General features: G+C 37.1%; 1 pseudogene; it reads right to left on the bottom strand.

Annotated features, from left to right (window-relative positions):
• Positions 1 to 1338: 1338 nt before the first annotated feature.
• Positions 1339 to 15055, bottom strand: LOC130848497 (uncharacterized; annotated as a pseudogene).
• Positions 15056 to 27406: the final 12351 nt, after the last annotated feature.

Below are 27406 nucleotides of genomic sequence, written 5' to 3'. Positions count from 1 at the left end.
TGAGTAATATTCCATTGCATCTTTTTATCCATTCCTCTATGGTGGGCACTTAAGTTGCTTCCATGTCTTGGCTACTGTAAGTAATATTGCAATGAACATAGGGGTGCATATATATTTTCTAATTAGTGTTTGCATTTTCTTTAGATAAATACCCAGGGGAAGAATTGCTGGATCATATAGTAGTTCCTATTTTTAATTATTTGAGGAATCTCCATACTGGTTTTCATAGTGGCTGCACCAATTTACATTCTTATTAGCAGTGCGTGAGGGTTCCCTCTTCTTCACATCCTTGTCGAAACTTGTTATTTGTTGTCTTTTTGGTAATATACATTCTTACAGGTGTGAAGGCGACATCTCATTGTGGTTTTGATTTGTATTTCCCTAATGATTGTGATATTGGGCATTTTTCCATGTGCCTGCTGGCCATCTGTATATCTCTGTTGGAAAACTGCCTATTCAAGTCCTCTGTCCTTTTTAAAATTGGGTTGTTTCTTTTTGGATGTAGACTTGTATAAGTTCACGGTATATTTTGGATATTAACCTCTTATCAGATATATTATTTGCAAATATTTTCTCCCATTCAGTAGGTGGCCTTTTTGTTTTGTTGATAGTTTCCTTCACTGTGAAAAAACTTTTTAGCTTGAAATAGTCATATTTGTTCATCTTTGTTTTTGTTTCCCTTGCCTGAAGAGACATATTCAAAAAAATATTACTAAACCTGATGTCAAAGAGCATATTGCCTATGTTTTCTTGTAGAGGTTTTATGGCTTTAGGTCTTACATTTAAGTCTTCAATCATTTTGGATTTATTTATTTATTTATCTTTCATAATTGCGATTTTATTGGTTGTTTTGAGTATCAATACACAAACATGTCAATTTGTACACAATTCTTAACATGTGTACCAGAAATTTTTAAAAAATCATGTAGTTGTGATTCTTTTCTGAACAGCTATTGCAGTGACTTTCTAGCTTAAAATTTAGAGGCATATTTTTCTTAACAGGATATCAAGCACCAATATCTTCAAGTATTGATATGCTGTTACATCGTTAAGTTCCACTAATTCACGATTTAATATCATACACTACACACTCCAATTGTCAAACACTCACAGCATGGTAACAAAGTTACTAGGAAAACTGGACTACCATGACCAAAGATGTTACAGAGTGCACAAAACTCCGACTAGGAGAGCCAAGATCAAAGAGTGAGTGGTTTGCTTAGGAAAAAATTCAACCAAAAGCAACATGGGAAGAGAAGTAAAGTGTTCAAGACATTAAATGCACAACTGATTCCAAGCTACCATTTAGTATGCTTTGTATTATGCTACAGGATACCCTCATCTATGCAATGTTAAGCTGATACTCAAGATAATCAAAGCCTCCCATATTCAACATCCCACTATTTTCTGGTTATACCAAAAAATGAACAACCAGCAAATCATTTATCTCTTTAACAGAAAACATTTACACTTAAAAAATATAAGATAAGGTGGGATTCCCTCCTTTTTAAAAGTGTTTCTAGAGCCACCAAAAAGCTTGTATTTACAAAATAGTTGATAACAATATTCCTCTGGATGGTACAAGAAGGGAGGCAGGGACCACTGACAGGACCTGGTATGATATTAAGCAGGCTTAGCATCTTTTCTCTCCTGCTTCATCAGAGGCTGTGCTCTCCTCATTTTGAGTTTCTCTGTTTCTGCAAGAAAGTCTCCTTTAGTCTCTCAGTTAGCCATTTCAGAATGTTTTCCCTCTGCTCCCCTTTTCCCTTTTGTTTGCACTTTTTTGTCTGAAGATTTATCCTTTCTTGCTGCCTTTTTTGGCTTCGTTTTCACTTTTGTGGGAGCTGGTTTAGCTGACAACCTTGCTGATCTCCTCTTGTGCTCCTCCTTAGAGACCCACTCAGCAGAGCTGACCTCCCTCTTGGGCATTGTGGTGGGTGGTGGGTGCAGGGTGTCTGCTGAGCCTCAGCACACTGACAGCCTTCATGAAGCTGGGCTGCCTGGCCACTGCTGCTCCTCCTGCAGCCTGAGCTGCTTGGAACCTGCCTGGATTTATTTTTGTGCATGTGTGAGTAAGTAGTCCAGTTTGATTCTTTTACATGTAGCTGCCCTATTTTCCCAACACCATTTATTGAAAAGCCTGCATTTTCCTGATTAGATGTTCTTGCCTCCTTTGTCACAGATTAACTGCCATGTAAGTGTAGTGTAATTTCTGGGCTCTCTATTCTGTTCCATTGATCTATGTGTCTGATTTTGTGCCAGTACTATACTGTTTTGATGACTGTAACTTTGTAGTATAGTCTGAACTCAGGGAGCATGATTCTTCTACTTCTGTTCTTCTTTCTCAAGATTGGCTCTTTGTGTTTCCATACAAATTTTAGAATTACTTGTTCTAGTTCTGTGAAAAATGCCATTGGTATTTTGATAGGGATTGCATTGACTCTGTAGTTTGCCTTGGGTAGTATGGTAATTAACAATACTAATTCTTCCAAACCGTGAGGATGGTATATCTTTTCATCTGTTTGTGTCATCTTCAATTTATTTTATCGGTCTTATAGTTTTCTAACTACAAGTCTTTTACCTTCTTAGTTAAATTTATTCCTAAGTATTTTATTCTTTTTGATGTGATTGTATTGGGATTTTTTTCTTAACTTCTTTTTCTGATACTTCATTGTCAGTGTATAGAAATGTGACAGATTTCCCTATATTAATTTCACATCCTGAAACTTTTCCAAATTCATTTGTGAGTTCTGGCAGTTTTTTGGTCTCATGTTTAGGATTTTCTATGTGTAGTATCATGTCATCTGCAAATGGTGACAATTTTACTTCTTCCTTACCAATTTGAACTCCTTTTATTTCTTTTTTTGTCTAATTGCTGTGGCTAAGACTTCCAAAATTATGTTGAATGAAAGTGGTGAGAGTGAGCATCCTTGTCTTGTTCCTGATTTTAAGGGAATGCTTTCAGCTTTCACTGTTGAGTATGATGTTATCTGTGGGCTTGTCATATGTGGCCTTTATTATGTTAAGGTATGTTTCATCTATTCCCACTGTGTTTTTTTTTTTTTTAAATCATAATTAGATGTTGCATTTTTAAAAGATTTTTCTGCATATCTTGAGGTGACCATTTGATTTTTGATCTGAAGAACAATTGAAATTTATTAATGTGGTATATCACATTGATTGATTTGCAGAAATTGAACAATCCTTGAATCACTGGGCTAAATCCCAATTGATCCATTGTTTGATCCTTTTAATATATTCTTAAATTTGGTTTGCTAATATTTTGTTGAGGATTTTTGCATCTACATTTATTAGGGATTTGGCCTGTAGTGTTGTGTGTGTGTGTGTGTGTGTGTGTCTATGTGTGATATTTTTGTCTGGTTTGGTATCAGGGTGATGCTGGCCTCATAGAATGAGTTTGGGAGTATTCCTTCCTCTGCAATTTTTTGGATTAGTTTGAGAAGGATAGATGTTAACTCTTCTCTAAATGTTTGGTAGAATTCACCTGTGAAGCAATCTGGTCCTGAACCTTCATTAGGAGTTTTTCTTCTTTTTGTTTTGTTTTCCTTTGTTTTATTTTATTTTTTATTACTGATTCAATTTTACTACTGGTAATTCAATTGTCTGAGTTTCTACTGCTTCATGGTTCAGTCTAGGAAGATTGTACATTTATAGAAATTTGTCCATTTCTCCTATGTTGTCCATTTTATTGGTGTATAGTTGTCCATGGTAATCTCTTATGATCCTTTCTATTTCTGTGGTGTCAATTGTAGCTACCTATTTTTTATTTCTGATTGTATTAATTGGGCCCTCTTTTTCTTGATGAGTCTGGCTAAACATTTAGTGATTTTATCTTTTCAAAGAACCAGCTCTTAGTCTCTTTGACCTTTTCTTTTCTTTTCTTTTTTTAGTCTCTATTTCATTTATTTCTGCTCTATTTTTATTATTTCTTTCCTTCTACTACCTTTGGGTTTTGTTTGTTTTTCTTTTTCTAGTTCCTTTAGATGTAAGGTTAGGTAGTTTATTTAAGATTTTTCTTTTTCCTGAGGTGAGCTTGCATTGCTATAAACTTCCCTTTTAGAACTGCTTTTTCTGGATCCCCTAAATTCTGGATCATTGTGTTTTCATTTTCATTTATCTCCAAGTAATTTTTATTTCTTCAATTACAATTCATTGCTTGGCAGAATATTGTTTAGCCTCCATTTGTTTTGTGTTTGTTGCAGTTTTTTTTCCTTGTAATTGATATATAGTATCATAACATTGTAGTTGGAAGAAAAGCCTGATATGAGCTCATTTTTTCTAATTTACTGAGAATTCTTTTGTGTCCTCACATGTGATCCATCCTGGAAATTGTTCTATATGTACTTGAAAAGAACATGTGTTCTCTGCTTTTGAGTAGGACATTCTGTCTGTGCCTATACCTATACCTATACCTGTACCTGTACCTATACCTATACCTATACCAGCTGTATAAGTCCATTTGGTTTAATGTGTCAATTAAGGCCAATATTTCCTTATTGATTTTCTGTCTGGATGATCTGTCCACTGATGTAAGTGGTGGGTTAAAGTCCCCTGTTATTACTCTGTTACTATCAATTTCTCCCTTTATGTTTGTTAATATTTGCTTTTGGATTTAGATGCCCCATGTTGGGTATATATCTATTTACAACTTTATATCTTCTTCTTGGATCAATCCCTTGATTATTATGTAATGTGCTTCTTTGTCTCTTGTTGCAGTCTTTGTTTCACTTTTTATTTATTTTTTAAGTTTTTTTTTTCCTTTATGTGGACCATTTTTAAAGTCTTTATTGAGTTTATTACAATATTGCTTCTGTTTTATGTTTTGGTTTTTTGGCCATGAGGCATCTGGGATCTGAGCTCCCTAAGGGATCAAATTCACATCCCTGCAATGGAAAGTGAAGTCTCAACCACTGGACCACCAGGGAATTCCCACAGTCTTTGTTTTAAAGTCTATTTTGTTTGATATAAATATTGCTACCATGGCTTTCTTTTGAGTTCCATTTGCATGGTATACCTTTTTTTCCACCTCCTCACTTTCAGTCTGTGTGAGACTCTGAAGTGAGTCATAGGCAGCATAAATATGGGTCTTGGTTTGTATTCATTCGGTCACTCTATGTATTGGATTTTAGTATTTAGTCAATTTACATTTAAATTATCAATAAGTATGTGCTTAGTACCTTAATGTTAATTGGTTTTCTGTTTTTTTTTTTGTAGTTCCTTTTTGTTCTCTGCTTCTCCATTTGCTCTCTTCCCCTGTAGTTTGATGTTTATCTTTAGTGTTATGGTTGTATTTCTTTTTCTTTTTATGTATGTGTGTATCTATCAGAGATTTTTGGTTTGTGATTACCATGAGGTTTATATATGACTATTTTTATATCTACATGATTATTTTAATTTTCTGATCTCTTAAATTCAAACATACTTTTAATCCTGCCTTTTTAACCACCTCCATGTTTACAGTTTTTGACATTATATATTACATCTTTTTGTTTTGTGTATACCTTAACTACTTGTTGTGGATATACAAGATTTTTGTCTTTTTACCATCCTACTAGCTTTATACATGGCTGATTTACTACCTTTGTTGTATATTTGCCTTTACCAATGAAATTTTTACTTTCATAACTTTTATATTTCTTTTGTTTATTTATTTATTTAGCCGTGTTGGGTCTTCATTGCTGTACATGGGCTTTCTCTAGTTGCGGCAAGTGGGGGCTACTCTTTGTTGTGGTGTGCAGGATTCTCATTGTGGTGGCCTCTTTTGTTGCAGAGCACAGGCTCTAGGCATGTGGGCTTCAGTAGCTGTGGCACATGGGCTCAATAGTTGTGGCTTATGGGTTCTAGAGCGCAGGCTCAATAGTTGTGGTGCATGGGCTTAGCTGCTCCGCAGCATGTGGTATCTTCCTGGGGCAGGGATCGAACCCATGTCCCCTGCATTGGCAGGCAGATTCTTACCCACTGTGCCACCTAGGAAGTCCAATTTTTATATTTCTAATTGTGGTCTTTACTTCTCTACTTAAAGATGTCCCTTTCTTTGTTTTTATTTGTTTTTTAATGTTTTATTTATTTATTTGAAGTACAGTTGATTCATAGTGTTGTGTTAATTTCTGTACAGCAAAGTGATTCAGTTATACATTTATATATATTCTTTTTCATATTCTTTCCATTTTTGTTTATCACAGGATACTGAATATAGTTCTCTATGCTGTAAACTAGGTCTTTATTGTTCACAGATCTTATATATAATAGTTTGTATCTGCTAACCCCAAATTTTCAAGCCTTTCCTTCTCTACACTCCCTATCCCTTGGCAATCGCAAATTTGTTTCTGTTTCATAGATATGTTCATTTGTGTCATAGTTTAGACTGCACATATAAGTGATATCATATGGTACTTGTCTTTCTCTGTCTTATTTGCTTTACTTATTATAATAATCTCTAGCTCCATCCATGTTACTGCAAATGGTATTATTTCATTCTCTTTTATGACTCAGTAATATTTCATTGTATATATACATACCACACCTTCTTTAGCCATTCATCTGTTGATGGACATTTAGGTTGTTTCAATGTCTTGGCTATTGTAAATAGTGCTGCTATGAACATAGTTGTGCATGTACCTTTTTGAATTATATTTTTCTCCAGATATATGCCAAGGAGTGGGATTTCTGGATCATATGGTAAGTCTATTTTTAGTTTCTTAAGGAACTTCTGTACTGTGCTCCATAGTGGATGCACCAATTTACATTCCCACCAACAGTGTAGGAGGGTTCACTTTTCTCCCCACCCTCCCCAGCATTTGTTATTTGTATACTTTTTAATGATAGCCATTCTGACCAGTATGAGGTGGTACCTCATTGTAGTTTTGATTTGCATTTCTCTGATTAGCAGATTCCACTTGTTTATTTTTGCTTTTATTTCTATTGCCTTGGGAGACTGTCCCAAGGAAACACTGGTACAATTTATGTCAGAGAATGTTTTGCCTATGTTCTCTTCTAGGACTTTTATGTCATGTCTTATATTTAAGTCTTTAAGCCATTTTGTGTTTATTTTTATGTATGGTATGGGGGTGTGTTCTAACGTCATTGATTTGCATGTGGCTGTCCAACTTTCCTGAAGAGACTGTTTCTTTTTATTCCCCATCATATATTCTTGCCTCCTTTGCCAAAGATTAATTGACTGTAGGTGTGTGGGTTTATTTCTGGGCTCTCTATTCTGTTCCATTGATCTATTAGCCTGTTTTTGTGCCAACACCACACTTTTTTGATTACTGTAGCTTTGTAGTATTGTTTGAAATCTGGAAGGGCTATGCCTCCTGCTCTTTGCTTTTTTTGCTTTGGAAATTCTAGGTCTTTTATGGTTCCATATAAATTTTAGGATTATTTTTCTAGTTCTGTGGAAAATGTCGTGGATAATTTGATAGGGATGGCACTGAATCTGTAGGTTGCTTTGGGTAGTATGGCCATTTTAACAATATTGATTCTTCCCATCCAAGAGCATGAGAGAGCTTTCCATTTCTTTGAATCATCTTCAGTTTCCTCTATTAATGCTTTGTATTTCTCAGCATATAAGTATTTTACCTCCTTGGTAAGGTTTATTCCTAAATATTTTATTATATTTTTTTAGCAATTTAAAAAAGGATTGTTTGTTTACATTTCTGTTCTGATATTTAATTTTAGTGTAAAGAAATTCAACTGTTTTTTGTATGTTAATCTTGTATCCTGCTGCCTTGCTGAATTTGTCAGTTCTAGTAGTTTTTGTGTGTAACCTTTAGGGTTTTCTATATGTAGTGTCATGTCATCTGCATTTTTATCTCTTCCCTACCAATTTGAATAACTTCTATTTCCTTTTATTGTCTTATTACTATGTGTTTTGTTTGTTTTTTCATTTGTTTTTTATACTGGAGTATCATTTATTTAAAATGTCATAAGGGTTTTTATCATGAATGGTTGTTGAATTTTATCAAATGCCTTTTCTATAACAGAAGTCCTTTTAACATTTCTTGTAAAGCCAGTTTGATGGTGCTAAACTCTTTTAGCTTTTGATTGTCTGTAAAACTTTTGAACTTTCCATCACATCTGAATAAAAGCCTTGCCTGGTACAATATTTGTGGTTGTAGATTTTTCTCTTTTATCACTTTAAGGATATGGTGCTGCTCGCTTCTGGCCTGCAGAGTTTCTGCTGAAATGTCAGAACTTATAGAAATTCCCTTGTATATAATGTGTTGCTTTTCCCTTGCTGCTTTTAATACTCTCTCTTTATTTTTAATTTTTGCCATTTTAATTACAACATGTTCTGGTGTGGTCCTCTTTAGGTTAATCCTGGATGGGATTCTCTGCACTTTCTGAACCTGAATTTCTGTTTCCTTTCCCAGGTTAGGGAAGATTTCACCTATTATATCTTTAAATATGCTCTCTGCCACTTTCTCCCTCTCTTCTTCTCTGAGACCTCTATAATATGAATATTAGTGTGCTTGATGTTGCCCTAGAGGTCTCTTAAACTGTCTGCTTTCTTTTTATTCTTTATTCTTTTTTTTAAGCTTCAGTGATTTCCACTACCTTGTTTTCTAGCTTGCTGATCTGTTCTTCTGTATCATTTAGTCAACTGTTGATTAATTTTACAGTATTTTTGTTACAGTTATTATACTCTTTATCTCTGTTTGGTTCTTCTTTGTATTTTCTAACACTGTGCTAAACACTTCTAAGTTCTCACTCTTTTTATCTCATCTTCTCCCAAGTTCTTTGAGCATCTTTGCAATCATTACCTTGAACTCTTATCAGGTAGATTGCCTATCTCCATTTCACATAGTTCTTTTTCTGCAGTTTTATTTTATTCATTCATTTAGAACATATTCCTCTATTGCCTCATTTTGCATAATTTGTTTTATAATTTTTATGTATTTGATATGTTGGTTACAGTTCCTGAGTTTGGAGAAGTGGTCTTTTGTAAGAGATGTCCAGTTCATTCCAGCACACACTCCTGTCTGGTTACTAGATCTATATACTCTAGGAGTGCACTCTATGTTGTAGAATGTGTTCTCAAAGTGTCTGCTACCAGCCTCTGTGTCCCCACAGTGAGCTCCATTTGCCTCCTGGTTGTCTGGGTGATTCTCCAAATGAACAAGTGAGTTTGACCCTGGGTCCTGGAGCATGTGAAATTTTTGTGTGTCCCTTTGAGAGTGGAACCCCAATTTCCCACCCTCTGTGTTTCCTAAAAGTAAGCCCATCTGACCTTCAAAGTTAAATATTCTGAGGACTCAAATTACCAATGAGGATCTCCATGCTGGGAAGCCCAATGTGGAGCTCAGACCCATCACTCCTTGAGGAAAACCTCTGAAATTGTAATTATCCTCCCATTTGCGGGTTGCCTATTAGGGGTATGGGTCTTAATTATACCTCCTATCCACTCCTTCTACTCATCCTGTTGTGGTACCTTCCTCATATCTTTAGTTGTAGAAGATATTTTCTGCTAGTTTTCCAGTCCTTCTCATAAATATTGCTCTGCAAGTAGTTGTAATTTTGGTGTGCCCATGGAAGGATGTGAACTCAGGGTCTTCCTACTCTGCCATCTTTGCCATTTTCCTTGATGTTCTTATCTAGCACTTTTACAGTTTTTGTTTCACATTTAAGCCTTTGGTCTATTTTGGGTTGATATTTGAGTGGTGAGTGGTGTAAGATAGAGGTCCAATTTCATTCTGTTGCCTGTGATCATCCACTTTTGCCAACAACATTTATTGAAGAGAGTATGAGTTCCCCACTGAGTATTCTTGGCTCCCTTGTCAAATACTAATTAACTCTGTAAATGAGGGGGTTTATTTATGGATCTCAATTCTGTTCCATTGATGTATGTGTTTTTTTAATGCCAATACCATACTGGTTTTATTACAATTGGTTTGCAGTATAGTTTGAAATCAGAAGTATGATACTTCCAGCTTTGTTCTTTCTCTGAATTGTGTTGGCTATCCAGGGTCTTTTGTGGTTCCATACAAATTTTAAGATTGTTTTTCCTTTTCTGTGAAAAATACCATTGAACTTTTCCTAGAGTTTTTAATGAATCCATTTTTTGTTTTTAAATAATGCCATCTGGGGAATACATTTAACAGTATTACCCTAGAAGTTTCATGAAGTCTCTGTTTCTGCCCAATGCTAGAATTGATTTTTAGGTTAAACGCTTACCCAGAAGTCCCTTCAGAAACAAAAAAACAGTACAAAACTCTCCTCCTATTGACAATAAAGGAGCCGATCACTAGTAAAGAAAGCAAAGGGAGAGAAAGCCTTGGAAAACAGAACTCAACAGGTAGTCATTCCTGAGTCCATGTCTATCTTACAGCTCAACAGACCTTGCTGAACAAAGGCTGAAGTTCCTTAGAAATCAGTCTATGAGGATTTCTGTGTTTGTGGTATTAACACTTGGCAACTGTAGACAATCTGATAATGCAGATTTTATGGAAAAACGGAGGCCACCAAAAATAGACTCATCAAAATCAAAAAGGAGAATCCCAGATTAACCTAGAAGAAAATCATTCATTTGGGCTTACCTAAAGATAGGTTTTCACCATTTTCTAGAGGCCAGATAGTTAACATGGTCTATGATATTATCAAGCATCTGGTAGATAGCAAACATGCTGGAGAGTCAATGGTCAATTAAGACACAGTCTATGTCATCAAAGAGCTCCCAGTCTAAAGAACTAGAATCCCATATATTTGTGTTTGTGTGTGTGTGCGTGTGTGTGTGTGTGCTTGAATTTAATGCATTCTAAACTACAAATTATTTTATAAAATGAATTTTCATTTATTCTCTATTAATCTCTTCACTGAATTTTATAATAAGCTCTAAGGCCATGTTATTGAAAAATAGCTGGAAGAGAAACACTTACCTGATTGTTCCATCTGAATAACAATGACTCATTATGACCAGGAACATGGCTTTAACAGGTTTACTTGAACCTGGAAGTGCTATATATTTTGAACAAAGACATATTTTTCTTTTACAATAGGAGAAATCACTGTGAATCATTGTAGAGAAAAGTGATGCTAATGCAATAGATAAAATAGTTATTAACCTTCCTTTAAGCAATTTCAACAAGAATCCAAATCTTCTTCTTATAGAGGAGAATCTAATTTTTTCATAAAGTTTATCATTATCATATGGGCATAATTCATTGGCAGGGAATGAGTCCTCATACAGACACTGGTGATAATATGGCATTTGCATTTTTCTTTCATTCTTCTGTAGTTCAGAACTTTATGTTTAAATAATGAATAGAGGGTAAGGATGGGATCCTAATCTGTTCCTACCTTCACTGAGACAGTGACATTTCTCTGGCATGATTTCGCTGTGCTAGTCCACCTGGAATTGCCATTTTGATACTTTTGAAAGTATCTCTTCTAACCATCTCACCTAATGCTTCAAAGGTGATTATTTCAAGCTCAATTACATCTTCTTGGTGAATTTTGGCATTTCTGGTAGAGGAAGTTGCCTTTATTCTGACATATGGTAGGACAATCATCTCCAAATGGATAATATGGACTTAGGGGACCTGGACTTTTTCCTCCAAAAGCCATTTGGTATTCTAAACTAGGCAGCTGCAGTCATGCTTTTAAATCTTCCATCTGACTTAGTGGAGGAACAGAGAGACCCAGCTTGACTGTTTATATATGTATAAGTAGTTCAGTTAGTTATCCCCCAAAATTCATGCTTATGGAGTCACATGTGAGAGCAGCACCTTCAGTTGTTTCCTATGATTAATTACTGAGCAATAGAGGCTTCCCCTAGCCACATGAAGAGCATCTTCCTGGTTTGTAATTAATGCATCTCCTTTGACAAGTCACTAGGAGGCGGGAGGAAAGAGCTTATTTTAAATTTTAAATAGTGAACACACCTCTATTTGTCATAAACCCACGCCGAGATTTTCACAGTCACTCTTCTTTGTCTCCAGCCTAATAATCGCAAACAAGGGGAATCTCTCTCTAGTTATGATGTGACTGAGGCACAAGTGCTAGTCTTTTGAAACATTTCAACCCAATTTCTGTCTTTGCTTTTAAATACTAAGCATGAGGTCATAAATTAGTAAATGCATAGATTTTTTTCAGTCATAATCCCATTTATTAAAGTCTAACACAATAACTCCATCTAGTTAAATCTAGTTGCAAAGCATTAAGATTTATTAAAAGTAACTGTAATGCATCTCGTTAAAAGAAGAGCTGGACACATCCACTATATTTAGAGTTAATGGTGATTTAGCAGAAATGTATAGAACATTTCTTCTCCTTCTGCCTTACTTTATGATATTTTGAAAATCTCAAAAACAATAAACTACAAAACATAATTTTTCTCTCTAAAAGATTGTCTTGTGGGTTTCTCACTGTCTAAAGTACATTATTATACAATTTTTGCAGGTACACGTATCTGACACTGCAGAACACTTGATGACAAGGAAGCAAACTGCAACAAGCCAATTCCTTGTGGAATTGGAGGTGTTCTTTAGTTACTTTCTGATCTAAATTGTCCCACAGAGAATATAATCTTGGTCCTTTGGCTCTTGCATAATCAAGCTATTAGTAGAAAAATCATCTTAATGGTAGATTTAATTGTAAAGACTGTAATGAAATGGGTAACAACATAGTAGTTAAGTGGCTAAATAATGCGGGTAATAGAGATCACTGGTCAGTTGTTTTTTTGTTTTTTTTTTTAATTTTACCAAATATATATATAGTGTGTTGTAAATGCTATTCAGTCACAGTGGCCATTCATATAGGAATCCTTGGACTAGGCAACAGAGCATGAGCTGAGTGGATCCAATAATGTGAAAAAACAGACTATTAATATTCTGTGAACATTAAAAAAAATCACTTGCTTCAAAGGCATGTATGGGTTCTTTCTACTCTCAGCCCCTCTTGCACACCTCGTGCACCTGTGTCCTCTTGCACACTACAGTTCTTGACTGTTTTAATAGGAAAGCATTTGTGAGCAAGAAATGCAATGTTCTCTCTATCTTTAGGGCCTAGTCCTGCTGGTAGACACCAGTGACTCATCTAAATTACAGGAATCTGTGATAAGCTAATTGAATAAATTTATGGGAATTTCTTTTCTTAACTTTTATGTCTTTATATTTTCAACTGATATATAAAATAAAGTATCAGTAAAATGGAGAAAAAGTGTATTAATTTCAGTGGCTGGAAATACAATAATTCCTGAGTTCCTATCGTGAACTGTCTGCCCTGTGATCTGGGGACACTGCCTTTGAGCTTTCAGCTACCTTTTTTTCTTCTGCACAATGTATCCTTTGTACTTTCTCCATTGCTCCCCTGCTTTAGGAGCTGGCTTTTCTGCTACAAAAAATTTATTTAATAACTCCGAGGAATACTAGAGTCCATCCATGTTATTTTTTTCCTTCATTAGCATAATTCAATGGTCATTGTATTCTGACAACTCCTTTTTATTTCTGTGTTTTCTCTTTGTTGCCCTAAATCAAGGAGGAATCCTTGCTTCATTGAAAGGAAAATCTTCAGTGGAATTAAGACAATAAATAGTTTATTTTGTTGCTTTTTAAATAGAGATATAATTTGGTCTCAATAAAGATGAAACATTTTCATTATTTTTGAGCTGAAAAAAGTATGAGGATAAAAAAAAGTAAATCAAATGAGAAGTAATAAATAAGACTAGCCAATTCTTAACTAGCATTAGCTGATTATCCAGGTAAATGCACTTTGCTCTCTTTCATTCTGTTTCTGGCAGGTTTACAGATCAGAGACAGGTATGTTAAAGCAACATTCACAACTTAAACCCTTTTGTCACCTGAGTCACTCATTTCACAAGTAATAAAAGTTACTACCATTTATTGGTTAACTTGTCAGCCTCTGTGTGGGGACTCAGCTCACATTTAATCTTCACAGCAAGTCTGTGAGTTAGACATAATCCTGGCTTTAGACATGTGAAAACTGAGATTTATAAAGACTGAGATCATATAGCTACTTAGTGGTAGAGTTACATGACTCCAAAATCTGTGCTTGTAAACTTATATTATTTTATGAATTTAATGAACACTACTCTGCTGACCTCTAAGAGGGCACTGAATATTTGGAGCACAGGCTTAAACTAATCATTAAAGCTACGTTTTCGTTTGTATCTTGATCTTATTTGCTCATTTTATCTTGTGATTTTTTTCAATCTTATATGGAGAAAAAAGTTGAGAGTAAAGATTAGGCTCATATTGATCAAATTTCATAATAATACAGCCATGACCCAAACTCTCCAGTGAGTGACCACTTCAGGCAAATCTATCAGACTTCCACAGTTGGTTTCCTCTCAAAAATGACCATCTTGTTCATGCTCCTCTCTTTTCTTTGTTTTTTTCCCTCCCCTCTGCTGTATCACATCCCCTGACTCAGCTGATGATATAGCTTCATTTTCTTTCAGGAAATCAGTACAACTGGAAAATTTTCACCTTCCCATCATGAGCTCTGCCCTCCTTGCTGCATCTGAAACCTCTACTCCTTCCACAAAGGAAGAACCATCTGCCCTTGTCAAGGATATCCCCATTTGAGTCCTGGACCCCAATGACTCTTGCCTTTGAAAGATCTTCTTCCTGTATTTATCCTGTTTCTCTAATGCCCCATTAGTTTCTTCCTTTTACAGAATTGTTCCTACTTGAATATAGACATGCTTTTATCTTTCACCTTGAAAAAGAAACCTCTCTTTAGCCCTCCTTTTTCTTCAGCTATTGTCCTCAAAACTCTGCTCTTCACTGTAAAACTTCTTGAGTGCTCTATAGTAACAGTCTCTATTTTGTCACCACCCATTCTCTCCTCAATCCACTCCCACTAGGCACATGTTTGAGGCTATACCTGACACAATGGCCAACAAAGTCCATTTCCCAAATACAATTGCCACTTCTGCTGGCACTGACTTCTCAGCAGCATTGGACACAGATGACCACTCCTTTCTTTCTGAAACATTTTCTTCTCTTAGCATCCATGGCATTCCCTTTTCTTGGTTTTCTCTTACTTGATTCTCTATCTCTTTTGGCTTCTCCATTGGTCCTTTAAAACTTGAGCTGCCTATGGGCTCTTCCATTTACACACACTTGCTTTGCCAATTTAATGGCTTTGAATACTCTCAAATATTTCTAGCCCAACCTTTCTCCAGAATTGACTCACCTACTTTACATGTCATTTGTAAGTCTAATAAATGTCTCAAGCTTATATTTTTTCTTCCTGTTCTTCCTCTGATATTCTCATTTCAGTAAATAAATTCAACACCCTCTGAGCTACTTAAGTTTTTCTTGATTCATGTCTTGTCTTCATTCTCCATATCCAGTATCTCCATCAGAATGGTTCTTGGTTCTACTTCCAAAATATATTCTGCCCAATGCTCTCAATATTTACCAATATCACCTTAGGCCAACATGCTAGACTACTGCTGTGGGTCCCTCACTACCCCTTGCTTGTCTTCTCTGCAAGTGACTTTTTGCATTCACCCACTTAAATCCTTCCTCAGTACAGTCAAAAAAATCATTTTTTTAAGCTGCTGAGCACATGCACTCCTAAATATCAATATTACTTTCTATTCCATGAAAGAGTCAGGTGTGGGGGTCCACTCAAAGATGGTGGGGGAGTAAGATGTGGAGATCGCCTTCCTTCCCACAAGTACATCAAAAATAAATCTACTTGTGGAAAAGCTCCTACAGAACACCTTCTGAATGCTAGCAAGAGACCTCAGACTTCCAAAAAGGCAAGAAAATACCCACATAACTGGGTAGTGGAAAAGAAAAAAAGGGGAAAAGAAGACAAAAGAATCCTTAGGAGATGAGCCCTCTGGGAGGGAGCTATGGGTGGGGGAGGGAAGCTTCCACACACTGGAAAGCCATGTCTCTGGTGGGGATGGACAGGGGGAGCTTCGGAGCCCCCAGAGGAGAGAGCAACAACAGGTGTACAGAGGGCAGAGTAGAAAGGAATCCTGCAGAGAGGATTTAAGCAGCACTCCCCAGCCAGAGATGCTAGTCTACTCACCTGAAACAGTAGGTAGAGGCCTGACACTGAGGCCTGGGCTTTGGAGAACAGACACAAGGGACAGAACTGGGGCTGGCTGCATGAAAATAGCCTGGGTGGCAAGTGCACCACAGCTAGCTGGGAGGGAGTTTGGGGAAAATCCTGGGTCTAATGGAGAGGCAGGAGATCTTTGTTTTGGGGTGAGAGGAGCTTGCTGCTCCATGGACTCACAGGCTGCAGAGCAGCACCTGCGCAAGCACCACCTGTGACCCATGGCTGCTAAGTCAAAATACAGAGCCTGCTGCTGCTGCCATGCCCACCACCAGCACCTCTGCCACTGCTGCCAAGGGTCCTGTGGCCACACCCTCATGGCAGCAGGTGAGGCTTGCCGACACCAAGAGTCCTGCATTCAGGACCAACTTCCCTGGGAGAGTGCACAGCACACCTCAGGCTCATGCTGACCTCTGCTGCTACAAGCACTCCTACAAATTTCAATCAGACTGTCGTATTCCTACCTCTTCCCAACCTGAATTTGCAAGTGAGCCCCATCACCCTCTTTAGCTCCCTCTTGCCTGGGTGGGGAACTTAATCCTGAGAGAGCAGCCCACACACAAAGAAGGGACCAAAACCAAAACTGATCCCTGAGGACCACAGGACCAAAGAAGAGAAAGGGAAACAGCCACAGGAGGAGCAGATTTAATACCAACGATAGGCTTGACAGACCCTGAATCTGTGGATCACCCCAATAGACGAGTGTTTCTACAATAGAGACTGTAGACATAGGGGGCAACTGTGGACTGTGGGGGCAAATACACACAGAACTAATACCAGATCACAGTCTGAGCTCTCCAGAGTCCTCCCCACAGCAGGTGTGGAGACCCACCTAGAAGTATTGGAGGACTTCCTGATATGTTTGACTTGTTCCTAGTTTTATGTATTTTTTAGTTTAATCTTTACTGTATACATTTGTATGTGGATATGTTTGTTTATTGGTTTCATTACTCCCTTCTTTGTTTTCTTTGTTCTCTCTCTTTCTCTTTTCTTTCTTTTCTCTTCTTCTTCTCTTTTTGCAAGTGCAAGTGTGCACACCTCCTTGTGTGATATTGACTGATTAGAGTTGCTTTTAATGCCAGGCTTGGGGATTTGTCTGTCCTTTCCCTTTCTTCCTCTTTTACCTTTTTTTCTTTTCTCTCTTTCTACTTCCATTTTCTACTTCCTGTGCAGCTTCCAGGGTCTTGTTGCCCCAGCCAGGGAACAAACCTGGACCACTGAGGCAGCAGAGCTGAGTCCAGGATGTTGGATGATCAGAGAAATCCAAACCCCATGGAATATTAATCAGCAAGTGCTCTCCCAGAGGTCTCATTCTTAACTCTAAGATTCAAATCCAACCAAAGGCCAGCAAACTCCAGTGCTGGATCCTTCAAGCCAAACAGAACAGGGACAAGAGGATTTACTGCTGGGCAGCATAAGGAAAGCAGACAGCAAATACTATAAATTACACAAAATGAGAAAACAAAGAAACAACTTGCAGGCAAAGGAGCAAAGTAAAAACTCACAAGACCAAATAAATGAAGAGGAAATAGGCAAATTGCTTGAAAAAGAATTCAGATTAATGACAGTAAAGATGATCCAAAATCTTGAAAATGAAATAAAGAAAATACAAGAAACATTAAATAAGGACCTTGAAGAACTAAAGAGCAAACAAATCATAACGAACAACAAAATAACTGAAATTAATAATACTCTAGATGGAATCAACAGCAGAAGAACAAGTAAGTGAGTTGGAAGATAGAATGGTAGAAATAACTGCCACAGGGCAGGAATTAGAAAAAAAAAATAAAAAGAATGGAAGACAGCCTCAGAGACTTTGGGAACAACATTAAGCATACCAACATTCGAATCATAGGTGTCCCAGAAGAGGAAGAAAAAAAGGAAGGGTCTGAGAAAATATTTTAAGAGATAATAGTGGGAAACTTCCCCAACATGGGAAAGGAAATAATCAATCAAGTCCAAGAAGCACAGAGAGTCCATACAGAATAAACCCAAGGAGAAACACACTGAGGCAGATGTTAATTAAACTAATGAAAATTAAACACAAAGAAAACATTTTGAAAGCAGCAAAAGAAAAGCAACAAGTAAGATATAAGGGAAAACTCATAAGGATAACAGCTGATCTTTCTGCAGAAACTCTGCAGGCCAGAAGGGAGTGGCAGGAGATAATTAAAGTCTTGAAAGAGACTTACAGCCAAGAATAATCTACCCAGCAAGAATCTCATTCAGATTTGATGGAGAAATCAAAAGCTTTACAAACAAGCAAAAATTAAGAGAATTCAGCACCACCAAACCAGCCTTACAATAATTGCTAAAGGAACTTCTCCAGGCAGGAAATACAAGAGAAGGAAAGGACCTACAAAAACAAGCCCAAAACAATTAAGAAAATGGTAATAGGAACATATATGTCAATAATTACCTTCAGTGTAAATGGATTACATGCTCCAAACAAAAGACACAGACTGGCTGAATGGATACAAAAACAAGACCCTTATGTATGCTGTCTACAAGAAACAAACTTCAGACCAAGGGACACATACAGATTGCAAGTAAAGGGATGGAAAAAGAAATTCCATAAAAATGGAAGTCAAAAGAAAGCGGGAGTAGCAATACTTATATCAGACAAATTAGACTTTAAAGACTATTACAAGAGACAAGGAAGGACACTACATAATGATAAAAGGATCAATCCAAGAAGAACATATCACAGTGGTAAATATCTATGCCCCCAACATAGGAGCACCTCAATACATAAGGCAAATGCTAACAGCCATAAAAGGGGACATTGACAGTAACACAATAATAGTAGGAGACATTAACACCACACTTACACCAATGGACAGATCATCAAAACAGAATGTAAAAAAGGAAACATAAGCTTTAAATGACACATTAAACCATCTCTACTTAGTTGATATTTACAAGACATTCCATCCAAAAACTGCAGAATACACTTTCTTCCCATGTACACATGGAACATTCTCCAGGATACATCACATCTTAGGTCAAAAATCAAAACTTAGTAAATTCAAGAGAATTGAAATCATATCAAGCATCTTCTCTTGCTACAATGCCATGAGACTAGATATCAATTACAGGAAAAAAAGTGCAAAAAATACAAACACATGGAGGCTAAATGATATGCTATTAAACAATGAAGAAGTCACTGAAGAAATCAAAGAGGAAATCAAAAAAATCTAGAAAAAAATGACAATGAAATCAAGAAGGCCCAAAATCTATGGGACACAACAAAAGCAGTTCTAAGAGGGAAGTTTATAGCAATACAATCCTACCTCAAGAAACAAGAAAAATCTCAAATAAACAACCTAATTTTAAACCTAAAACAATTAGAGAAAAAAGAGCCAAAAAACTCCAAAGTGAGAAAAAGGAAAGAAATCATAAAGATCAGATCAAAAATAAATGAAAAAAAAATGAAGGAAACAATAGCAAAGATCAATAAGACTAAAAGCTGGTTCTTTGAAAATATAAACAAAATTGGTAAACCATTAGCCAGTCTCACCAGGAAGAAAGGGAGAATAGGCAAATGAACAGAATTAGAAATGAAAAAGGAGAAGTAGCAACTGACTCCACAGAAATACAAAAGATCATGAGAGACTACTACAAGCAACTATGTGCCAATAAATTGGATAATCTGGAAGAAATGGATAAATTCTTAGAAAAGTACAATCTTCCAAGACTGAACCAGGAAGAAATAGAAAATATGAACAGACCAATCACAAGTATGGAAATTGAGATTGTGGTTAAACATCTCCCAACAAACAAAAGACCAAGGCCAAATGGATTCACAGGCAAATTGTATCAAATATTTAGAGAAGAGCTAACACCTATCCTTCTCAAACTCTTCCAAAATATAGCAGAAGGAGGAACACTCCCAAACTCATTCTATGAGGCCACCATCACCCTGATACCAAAACCAGGCAAAGATGTCACAAAAAAAGAACATTACAGGCCAATATTACTGATGAATATAGTTGCAAAAATCCTCAACAAAATACTAGCAAACAGAATCTAACAGCACATTAAAAAGATCATACATCATGATCAAGTGGGGTTTATCCCTGGAATGCAACAATTCTTCAACATAAGCAAATCAATTGATGTGATACACCACATTAACAAATTGAAGGATAAAAAACATATGATCATCTCAATAGATGCAGAAAAAGCTTTTGACAAAATCCAACATCCATTTATGATAAAAACTCTCCAGAAAGTGGGCATAGAAGGATGTTACCTCAGCATAATAAAAGCCATATATGACAAACCAACAGCCAACATCATTCTAAATGGTGAAAAACTGAAAGCATTCCCTCTAAGAACAGGAATAAGACAAGGGTGCCCACTCCCACCACTATTATTCAACATAGTTTTGGAAGTGTTAGCCACAGCAATCAGAGAAGAAAATGAAATATAAGGAATCCCAGTTGGAAAAGAAGAAGTAAAATTGTCACTCTTTGCACATGACATGATATTATACATAGAAAACCCTCAAGATGCTACCAGAAACCTGCTAGTACTAATTGATGAATTTAGTAAAGTAGCATGATACAAAATTAATGCACAGAAATCTCTTGTATTCCTAAACACTGACAACAAAAGATCAGAAAGAGAAATTAAGGAAACAATCTCTTTACCATTGCAACAAAAAGAATAAAATACTTAGGAATAAACCTGCCTAAGGAGGCAAAAGACCTATATGCAGAAAAGTAAAACACTGATGAAAGAAATCAAAGAAGATACAAATGGTAGAAGGGATACACCATGTTCTTTGATTGAAAGAATCAACACTGAGAAAATGACTATAATACCCAAAGCAATTTACATATTCAATGCAATCCCTATCAAATTACCAGTGGCACTTTTCACAGAAATAGAACAAGAAATTTTTATGATTTGTATGGAAACACAAAAGACCCCAAATAGCCAAAAGAATTTTGAGAAGGAAAGGTGGAGCTGGAGGAATCAGTCTCCCTGACTTCAAACTATACTACAAGGCCACAGTGATCAAGACAGTATGGTACTGGCACAAAAACAAATACAGATCAGTTGAAAAGAACAGAGAGCCCAGAGATAAACCCACACACATATAGGCACCTTATCTTTGACAAAGGAGGCAAGAAAATACAATGGAGAAAAGATAGCCACTTCAATAAGTGGTGTTGGGAAAATTGGACAGCTATATGTCAAAGAATGAAATTAGTACACTTTCTAATACCATATACAAAAAAAAAAAAAAAACTCAAAATGGATTAAAGAGCTAAATGTAAGGCCAGACACTAAAGCACTTAGAGGAAAACATAGGCAGAACACTCTCTGACGTAAAGCAAGATCCTTTTTGACCCACCTCCTAGAATAATGGAAATAAAATAAAAAATAAACCAATGGGACCTAATGAAACTTAAAAGCTTTTGCACAGTGAAGGAAACCATAAACAAGACAAGAAGACAACCCTCAGAATGGGAGAAAATATTTGGCAATGAAGCAACTGACAAAGGATTAATCTCCAAAATATACAAGCAGCTCATGCAACTCAATATCAAAAAAGCAAATAAGCCAATCCACAAATGGGCAGAAGACCTAAATAGACACTTCTCCAAAGAAGACACGCAGATGGCCAACAAACACATGAAAAAATGCTCAACATTACTAATCATTAGAGAAATGCAAGCCAAAGCCACAACGAGGTATCACCTTACACGAGTCAGAATGGCCGTCATCAAAAAATCTAGACACAATAAATGCTGGAGAAGGTGTGGAGAAAAGGGAACCCTCCTGCATTGTTGGTAGTAATGTAAACTGGTACAGCCACTATGGAAAACAGTTTGGAGGTCCCTTAAAAAACTAAAAATAGAACTACCATATGACCTAGCAATCCCACTCCTGGACATATACCCTGAGAAAACCATAATCCAAAAAGAAACATATACCAAAATGTTCATTGCAGCACTATTTACAATAGCCAGGACATGGAAGCAACCTAAATGCTCAACAACAGATGAATGGACAAAGAAGATATGGCACATATATACAGTGGAATATTACTCAGCCATAAAAATGAATGAAATTGAGATATTTGTAGTGTGGTGGATGGCCCTAGAGTCTGTCATACAGAGTGAAGTAAGCCAGAAAAAGAAAAACAATTACCATATGCTAACTCATATATATGGACTCTAAAAAAATGGTATTGATGAACCCAGTGACAGGGCAGAGTAAAGATGTAGATGTAGAGAATGCACTTGAAGACACGGGGTGAGCAGGGGTAGGTGCAAAGGGAAAGATTGGACAAAGTGAGAGAGTAGCATTGACATAGATACACTACCGAATGTAAAACAGATAGCTAGTGGAAGCTGCTGCATAACACAGGGAGATCAACACAATGATGGGTGATGACTTAGAGGGGTGGGATGTGGAGGGTGGGAAGGATTCTCAGGAGGGAGGGGGTATGGGAATATATGTATGAACATGTTTCATTTTGTTTTACAGCAAAAACTGGCACAACAGTATAAAGCTAATTGCAAACTGCTCAATGAATTTAAGCCATGAAATAGCACAGAGAACAAGTGTCTGCATCTTTTATTCTTGGGGAATAGATTTAGGTTTCAAATATTTTACATACAAATGACATTTTCACTAAGATTTCTTTGCCATGCAAAGTTGAGAAACAAGCTGATGCTAATGGATTCCTACTTCACGGCCAAGAACATAGTCCACCGAGTATAATGAGTTTTGGTGCATTACCGTGACTGTGAATAAGCAAACAGCAAGCCACCACTTCTACAATTGTAAACTCCTCCTATTTCATTTTGTTTTTAAAAAAATTAGGTGAATGTATCTGTCTCTTTATTTCCACTCTTTGGCCATGATTCCAAACAATTACAACAAGGCTCATTGTTATTATTTATAAATAAGAATTTTTATAAATACATTATTTAACTTGTAGATGAGAAAAGCTGCTTGGTTTACGGTTTGAGTAGGAGAGGAAATTTAGGGTACACACTCTACCTAGGTGTATGTATTCAGTTAAGCTATTTTTTTGCTTCCTGACATGTCTTCCGATTGATGTCAAATCAATAACCCTTGGTGCATAAGAAAGCACAAGAGGTTAAACACATTTAAGAAAAAAATATATATATTTATATGAGGGAACTGGATTCTAAACATAGTAAGATCAGAAGGTGCAGTACTGAATTTGATTATGGAATGAAGATTGGGTGACAGTTCTTCAGAAGCTGACCCCTGGTAATATCCTTCCTCACTCATAGGTTTGAGGGTCTAGGAGGGTCCTCAGGGGCTCCTGTCTAATCTGTGCTCCCTTCTGGCAGCGATCACACGTGAAATGATCTGGGCATGCCTATTTGCACATTCTGTGGTCTTTCGCTTGTTCCATTTCTCAGTTCTTTGATTCATCTTCTTTCCTGACTTTCCAGACCCTGGGCATAACTAAATTAATGGTTTCCCTCATACTTAGTCCTCTGTTTATTCAGTTTAAAGAATCTGAGGGAGGAAACGGGGGGATAGGAAAGTGTTAACATAGCAAACTATCAATTGACTGCACCTTTCCAATGTAGAATGAAAAGCACTTTCAAGTCTTTGATTTTCTAAAATTGAATTGTGGTTTCAATTCCCTAGCAATATGACTATTAACTGAGGAAGACCTCTGTGGTTGTCTCTTAGCAAACCAGCTAACTGGAAGGCAAATTTTTATCAAGTAATGTGCAGGTGTAATAGAGAAGAACATATTTAAATCTATATTGGATGTTTCTTATACTTTAAACTCTGTGTTATATTTCTTTCATTACAAGAATGTTGGTTGCCTATAGCCTGAAATATACAGGATAGCCCATTCTCAAGGCCCTGACCTTTTATTTTCTTTTTTTATTTTTTGCATTTTTTAAAGCTCTTTACTGGAATATAATTGCTTTACACTCTTGTACCAGTTTTTGAGGTACACCAAAGTGAATCAGCTGTATTTATACATATATCCCCATATCTCCTCCCTTCTGTGACTCCCTCCCATCGTCCCTGTCCTGGCCCTCTAAGGCATCACCCATCATTGAGTTGATCTCCCTTTGTTATACAGCAACTTACTAGCTATCCATTTTACATTTGGTAGTGTATATATGTCTATGCTACTCTCTCACTTCGTCCCAGCTTCCCCTTCGCAGCCCTCCCAATCCCGTGTCCTCCAGTCCATTCTCTACATCTGCATCTTTATTCTTGCCCTGTCACTGCGTTCATCAGTACCATTTTTTTTAGATTCCATATATGTGAGTGAGCATATGGTATTTGTTTTTCTCTTTCTGGCTTACTTCACTCTGTATGACAGTCTCTAGGTCTATCCACCTCATTACATATAGCTCAATTTCATTCATTTTTATGGCTGAATAATATTCCATTGTGTATATGTGCCACATCTTCCTTTATCCATTCATCTGTTGATGGGCATTTAGGTTGCTTCCATGTCCTGACCTTTAAAGCTATAATACTTTTCCAATCATATAGAGATAAATATTTGCAGAACAGAGAATAACATTTGTCTTATTGGAGGTTTATAGGAACATTGTGACTGGATCTACCTGGACAGATGCAAGAACAAAGGATTCTGACACCAAGAAGTTTGCAGCAACCAAACACACCCCCTCCCCTTTTAAGATAAAAGAAGCCTGAATTCTAACTCAGGGAAAATGGCTCTTTGGCACACTGGTCCACCATCTTCTCGGTCTGCTGACTTCCTGAATAAAGTCGCTGTTTCTTGTCCCAACAACTCATCTCTCTATTGGACCGTCGTGCAGTGAGCTGTATGAGCTTTGACTCAGTAACACAGTGCTTATGCTAACAGAATTGACATTCTGAAGCTCTGCTGATAATGATAGGCATTTAATATATTAAGGATGCATTCAATATTTACGGTTATTTTAAAATTCTTTATTAAATTATTTACTATATAGAACTCACTAAAATTTCATTACTGGCTCCTTGATGAGGGTAGTGTATTTTACATATACTTTTCTGTCTACACCTCAAAGTTACAATATAGGCTGGCTATATTTCAAGTTATTTTTAAGAAAGCTTCTTGGATATTTTCATTCCAAACTTTTCCAGTGCTGACTAGGAGGTCCTAGGTTGTTTTTATCTATTCTTTTTTAAGAGGCAAATAATAATTCATATTATTAGTGGTTAGTATAGAATTTTTCTTGCCTTTCAGAACTGGAGAACTCTCTGAGTTTAGAGTCAACACTTAATGGCATGGTGAGACATTTGTTTTAAATTTGCAGTTGAGTAACTAGTACCTGGGGGTATGAAAGACAATTTCAATAGTTTCTGGAATTCATGTGTTCTTCTTGAACCCCTGTGTTATAGAAAAAGTGAACATGGGAGCTTCCTCTATCACCAGTCAAGGTAGGAGGTTAGGAGTGATGGTTGAAAAAAACTATTTGGCTTGCATCATATTGGGGGAAAAGATAAGAACTCCTGTAATTCTTCGAGAAGCTGTATGCAGACACTCAAACCTCTCCTTTATGATACATATGCACCCTTAAATTTGTAATAATATCACTATGCCTTCCTTTCTATAAACTAACCCTCTTCCCTCTGACCAATGTGAATATTTTGCTATTTATGTGTTTAGTTTTATTAACTATTGCACTTCTGTCCTTAAAAAAATCTTCTTGTTCTTCAAATAGGTCACTTTAGAGGTCATATTGTGTCTTATTATAAGCAATGTTCCTAAACACAGTCTGCAAGAGACTACATCAGAAATTACAGGTATCAGGACTTCCCTGGTGGCACAGTGGTTGGGAATTCACCTGCCAATGCAGGGGACACAGGTTCAAGCCCTGGTCCAGGAGGATCCCACATGCCATGGAGCAGCTAACCCTGTGCGCCACAACTACAGAGCCTGTGCTCTAGAGCCCACGAGCCACAACTATCGAGCTCACATGCCACAACTACTGAAGCCCGCGCACCTAAAGCCTGTGCTCCACCACAAGAGAAGCCACTGCAATGAGGACCCTGTGCACCTCAGTGGAGAGAAATCCTGCATGCAGCAATGAAAATCCAATGCAGCTAAAAATAAATAAATGAAGTAAATTTATTAAAAAAAGGAATTACAGTTATTTAGTGTATGTATTTTCTCTTGCTCATATATAAGACTGTGTGTGTTTGCGGGCACGCTTGTTCCTGGGTCTCACCCCATTTCTCAGGCAATTCTTGTACAAAGCACTGTGTGGAAAACTCCTTAAATAATGTCACATTCCAAAACCCTTTATTTGGCTTTTACAGAAAGACAGAGGAAGTCCACACATTATCTGTTGGGTCAGGTATTCGACAGTGAAGTTTTTACGTGGGTTTGAAGAGATGGAAATTTTTATCTTTGTGTAAGAGTATCACTCCTGTAGATTTTGTGTCTTTTACAGGCTTTTCCTCTGGGATTGGGGTGTTAAAATGAAAGCAAGTCTTCTCCAGCTTGTGAGGATGTGATAAAATGAGGCCAGGGCCCAGGAGAGGGGAGGCCGGGAGTTGTAGCTAGGTGGGTTTTCATTGAGGGCATAAGTCTTGAGTTAGAGTGGAAAACTGATCGGGTCCTAGTGGCTTTCCTGAGGTTCGGGGGGCACAGTCCTGGCTGGCAATAAAATGTTTATGTGTCTGGAGGGCATCATCTTTGTTGTAAATACTCCCAGGGGAACTTGCTGGTTTGTTACTGAACCAAACTTATGTCCACTCACCTCTGGGCAGTAAAGCCAATCTGCTGACACCAGGTTGAGATGGAGGAATGTGCAGCATTTATTGCAGGTACCAAGCAAGAAGTTCAGGGCAGCTAGTGCTCAAAATACTGGAACTCCACATGAGTTTCAGCAAAGCATTTTTAAAGGCCAGCTGAGGAGGGGAGTCCCAGAGTATGTGATCAGCTTGTGTACAGTTCTCTGATTGGTTGATGGTGAGGTAACGGGGCAGGGTAACAGGGGTTAACATTGTCAATCCTTAGGTACCAGTAGGTCTGGGGGCTACGTGCTCATGGTCATCAAGTGGCTAATTTCTTCCGCTTGGTGGGGGTTTTAGCATCTGTAAAACAACTAAGGAATGTGCATCAGATACTGTTATCCAGGTACTTCAGAGCTGAGCTAAATCAGAAGATATGAGGGAGGGCTCTGTCCCAGGAAGACCCCATAGGGTCCTGCTCAGTTACAGGTGTGGCTACATCCTGGAAGGCAGGTTACAGAGTTGATGGAGTTATAATTCTGCTCTCATGTCATGGGAGACACAAGTACCCAAGAATGCTGCAGAAAGGAGATGTATCCACAGGCAGCAGGGAGTGACAGGCTTCGAG

Source organism: Hippopotamus amphibius, chromosome 3, assembly GCF_030028045.1.
Source record: "Hippopotamus amphibius kiboko isolate mHipAmp2 chromosome 3, mHipAmp2.hap2, whole genome shotgun sequence".
Taxonomy (NCBI): Eukaryota; Metazoa; Chordata; class Mammalia; order Artiodactyla; family Hippopotamidae; genus Hippopotamus; species Hippopotamus amphibius.
This window is presented reverse-complemented; position numbering and strand designations above follow the sequence as displayed.